At 31.8% G+C, this 5,287-nt stretch overlaps 1 long non-coding RNA gene across 1 annotated transcript; it reads right to left on the bottom strand.

Annotated features, from left to right (window-relative positions):
- Positions 1 to 3,296: 3,296 nt before the first annotated feature.
- Positions 3,297 to 5,073, bottom strand: LOC104109556 (uncharacterized). The gene is made up of 3 exons (XR_689254.4): positions 4,921 to 5,073; positions 4,312 to 4,428; positions 3,297 to 3,474 (listed from the first exon to the last, which is right to left on the bottom strand). It is a non-coding gene; the product is annotated as an uncharacterized lncRNA (long non-coding RNA).
- Positions 5,074 to 5,287: the final 214 nt, after the last annotated feature.

Here is a 5,287-nt window from a genome sequence, read left to right as displayed (position 1 = left end):
ACTTACTGGGTAGCGTTGTGGTGTACTCATAATATACTTCTGCACGTTTTTTTGTGCAGATCCAGGTTCTTTCTACCAGGCCAGATACCAGTGAGTTGAACCGTACGTGGAGACTTCAAGGTATATCTGTCAGCATCCGCAAACCTCGGAGTCCCTCTCTATCCTTATTATGTTGTTTTTCTTATTTTCTTTAGACTGTGATGTATAGAGACACTTAGTATTTTCTCTTAGAAGTTTGTGACTTATTTCTACCGGGTTTTGGGAGTTGTAATTATTTGAATCGCAGTTTCTATTTATATATCATATGTTGAGATTTGAGTTCAGTTTTATATTCATTTATTCCGCAAATTGTTAGGCTTATCTAGTCTTAGAGACTAGGTGCCATCACGGCATCCTACGGAGGGAAATTGGGGTCGTGACACTCGGTCTTTCGAATAAAATTTTATATATATACTAGTATTTTTCTCAAAATATCTTAGATAACCAACGAGTGGCACCCAAAGTCTCAAAATGACTGAAGGTACCATGGTTGAAGTGCGGAAGTCCCACACGCAATATTTAGGATCGAGACTCTCCGGATGTTTTAGTTGTTCACCTATTACTTCTTCTTTTTATGCTCCTTTTGTTAATTTCTCTTATTTTCTTCATCTTTGTTATTATTATTTTTTTTTTGTACAATCTCATTTTTATATTATATATTTGCTTCCTTTGTCTTTTTCTCGATCTTCAAATTTTATTTGGATGTATTTTAATCACTTTCTCTTTTTATCCATCTAATGTTATTTTATTAATTATAGAATTTTTTTACAGTGATGCATCCAAGACATAATATAATATTAATTAGTTTGCATGTAGATTGAAGGGGTGCATCACATATTCGTTTATGCATAAAAATCTTTTAAAATTGGATTGAATAAATTCAAAATAAATCGAATCGGACCGAACTGAATTAATCCAAAACGGATCGAATCGACTGAATGTACACCCTAATTCAGTCTTCTTTACTAGTGGTTAGTTTGCATTAAAATAGTGGCACCCGTAGCCATCAAATTCTGGATTCGCCTTTGCATATAAATAAGACACGCCCGCTTAACCGCTACCCTTCTACCCTAATTCTCAACCTACATACCTTCCTATCAAGGATCATGCCCTCAGTAATTAAGCTGAAGTAGCGCCATGTCATACCTAATCATCTCTCCTCAATAATTCGTTGGCCTATCTATTTTACGATCCATTTTCTTCCCTTTTTCCCTCTGAAAATAGAATAGTTTTCTTCACGCCTTCTTGGCCACTAGCTCCCATTTTATCTTCACTCCTCCTGCTCTAATTTATTTGCAGCATTAGGTCAACTTCTTTCTACTATTTTCATGATTAAAATGGAATGGCCTTAGTTATTTTTACTCTGAGATAAAGTCCATTGGAACTTATTTGAGTTGACATGCTTATTCTCGTGTTAAATTCGTCTTTTGGTTTTTTTTTTTTTAATAGGATACCGTTCCATGATCAATTCAGATCAGATTAGCATTTTGGGCGTTTCTTATTTGTAGTTACAAAAGAAATAGGATTTAGGTGTTATCAACAAGCTTGGTAAATTATAAGTAGAACGAGTTATATATGGAGACTAGATAAAAGAAATTGTTGGTAGCGCAAACATAGTCTTACATTGGTAGCTGAAAGATTGGGAATTTACGTGTAAGAATCTCTTAATAATATGAATTCCTTTGATAAAATCGGGCTTAGCCAAATAACAGTGGCAGGCACGTTCATGGTGTTCAAACCGAACCGACAAATTGCATCAACCCAAAAAGTCAATCCAAACCGATTAAAAATCCCGATTAGATTTGGTTTGATTTGGTTGGGTATTGAGTAGAAAAATTCGGACCAAACCGACATATAAACGACATATAAAAATATAATTTTTATATATACTTTTAAGACTTTATATCAATTTTCTTTAAGAAATATTTGAAATCCTCTCATGTGATGTAATATTTAATAGAATTATGAAGTGCATCCATTTTTATTTACTTTAAATAATAGTAGGTTGTACCATCACTTTGTGTTATGGAAATACATCAATCTCTTTGCAGTTCTTCTATATTCATATGTCAAAATCTATTAAATTGTTGTATCTTTTTCGAATTTGAAATAGTATTTCAACAATTTAAATTAAATAGAACATATCACTATTTAGGTATTATATTGATGAATTTTATGTTTAATTATTAAATTCGGTTAACCTTGAAAGCATACGTCGATGAAAATTTATTGTTAGATGACTAAGAAAATAATTATCATGTATTACTAAAGAAATTCTCCCATAAGAATATTTAATAGATAATATTTTTATTAGTTTTTTCAAATTTTACTGAATATATATTCACTAATTCTCAAAGCTTTATCCGTAATTTTAATAAAGTAAGATTGAAATAATATTTATTTAACAAAAAAAATCCGAAAAATCCAGAATATTTTATGTTTATTAACATCATCGCTCCTCTTGTACGGTTTCATTATAACATGTTAAGGTACTGTTTACATCTGCATCGAGCAATTCATGTTCATGTTGCTCACTACAAAAAAAAAAAAAAAAAAATAGAATTAGCTGTGAATTTCGTCGCTAATCTGTCGCCACATCGATCGTAGCTGATAGAATTTTTTGATAATATATCATTAATCCATCACTAAATAGAGTCATCGATGAATTTATTTTGTTTAGCTACAGAATTTGTTTGTTGCTAATTCTTGTTTTTATTTGCTACGAATCGACTAGTTAAAGAAGATAAAACGAGTGGATGCGCATGCAATTGCAGGATGTACAGAAATTTGATCTCACCCGTTTATTTTCGTATTAGTTAATTCTAACAGGAAAATAAAATATTACTTGCAATTAATAGTTATGATAGATAATTAGGATGGATAATTAAGATTTAAGACCCATGTTCTCGTTATCAACATGAGTTGTGGTGGGATGGATAAGATCCTTCTGTACTTAATTAGATGTTTCGGGTTCGAGTGATGGGTATGAAAAAAATCCTGTTGGGGCGCGCTTCCCCCTTAGATGGGCCTTACATGGCGTGAATCCGAACATAGTCGTGCTCCAATACGGATACCGTACGCGAAAAAACAAAACAAAACAAAAATTATGCGTTCTCAATTTAAGATTTTCAATAAATTATTGTTACGACCAATTAGTTGGGGACCATGAGTGGCATACTCAACGAGTAAATACCTCATCTTAATTTAACAATCTAAACACATACTCAACAAGCTAATGCCATGCCCTACAACTCGTCTCCTATAAGCAAGTCTTTACACACAATTAGCAAAAACTCAGAAGAAGTGTAAACATAATTCAAACTTAACACAGATAAATCCTTATTACAAGCTTAACTCCATTCAGAAAAATTCTAGTTGAATAGAAACTATGTTACTCAGCCCTTTATATCTCAATCTCTGTTCATGATCCTCCATCTGTAAACATGTAAAGAAGAAGGGGATGTTAGAGAAACAATAATTGGAAAACGGGATTGAGAAGGCTTGAGGTGTGAGAACGACTTTCTTTAAAGAAGTTATTGCATGTATACAGATTTGGAAAAAATACAGACAATCTTTTTCACGATACAACAAGCCACTATTTGATACTTGCATATTTTTCTGAATCTCTTTGTAGGGAATCTTACGTTTATTTATAGAGCAAAAGTCATGCCTTTTACAAAAAGTCACCTTATTTCATTAACATGTGTGCCTGTTTATTTGGATTTTTAATTCAAATAAAACTGATTTTCTGTTATATAAATAAAAATACAAATATTAATTTAATAACCGGTCTGGCCCAAGCCAAAGTCCAAATATTTATTTAATATTTAATAATAATAATAATAATAATAATAATATATATACAAGTACTTACGCATACACTTAATAGTGTGTATTCTTAGGCAAATATAAAATGAACAAGAACTTACAGAGGATGAGTCCTTTTTTCTTTTTTCTTTTTGGTTTCCTACTCCGTGTCTAGTACCTGCTTTGGGACGTAACGAATTTGCGCAAGAAAGTTCCGCTTTAGAGGATAAAGAACTCCCTACCAATCTATAATCAACTCGAACCCGAAACCACTGGTTAATCATACTGCGTTCTTCACTATTTGAAAGATAATCATCAAAATGACAACTTGATTTTTTATAATTTTTTTTGCAATTAATTACCAGTAAAAAAATCTAGATTTTTTGTAATTCAACCTCCGCTACCAATAAAATAGTACCAAAGAAATTGAGATGGATGAAATAATAATTTTGTGCTGAAGTTTACCAGGCCCTGATTTTGATGGGTCAGCGTGAATTCCTGGAGTATACATCTTCGAACGACGTGGCACTGCAAATTTAAGGGACAATCCTTCTCCAATTTTATAGCTATCACCTCTATAACCTAAATCCAAAGATGATTTAAATTATAATACAGCAGAATTAAATCGGCTATAATCTAAATACAAACTATTATGCTAGTAGTTTCATTTTATATAACAGTGTTTGTCTGCATATAAAATATCAGAAAAAAGGAATTTTGTTTTTACACATAATATGTGAAACATACCAGAAATGCACTTAGAACTTATTTATATGCAAAAACATGGATTAAATAAAATAAATCTCTCTTTGTGCCAATTTGCCCATCTTTATTTCAAGAGCCAATTTTAACAAATATTTACCAGAAATATTTATTAGATAGCAGTTACAGGGGCCAAAACACTTTTTTTTTTGCAGAATTGTTTTCTCACAATTAAAATTGCAAATCCAAATACTCGTAAAAGAACAAAACGAAAACCAAATTATACACATTATTAACTCTTAATAACAATAAATTGGACAAAAAGTTAGGACCAAAAAGAAATTATCACACTTCAGTAAGGGATTACTAAACCTGATAATTTCCGAGAGGATGTTGTTGAGGATAGACAAAGAATTAAGACAAAAAAGGCTAAGAAGAAAAATGAGAATGTTTTGTAATTCATGGCTTCAAAAGCTATGAGGAAGAGAAGAAGATCAAGTTGGAGAGAAAAGGGATAAATTCTCTAAAATATGACTATATGAGGGTGCTTAATCAATTAAGTAGCTTATATACTAATTTTTTTTATAGTGAGTTTAACTAATATTCACCAACAGTGTAAATTATTTTTGCACTATCAGATCACTATTAGGGGAGCCTTGGTAGCATTGGTGTAACTGATAAAATTGATATCATGTGCAGAGGCGGAGCTAGCCTTTTGGCTACGGGTTCGGCCGAACCC

Source organism: Nicotiana tomentosiformis, chromosome 10 (assembly GCF_000390325.3).
Source record: "Nicotiana tomentosiformis chromosome 10, ASM39032v3, whole genome shotgun sequence".
Taxonomy (NCBI): Eukaryota; Viridiplantae; Streptophyta; class Magnoliopsida; order Solanales; family Solanaceae; genus Nicotiana; species Nicotiana tomentosiformis.
The sequence above is the reverse complement of the archived record's forward strand: the minus strand, read 5'-3'. Positions and strand labels throughout refer to the sequence as shown.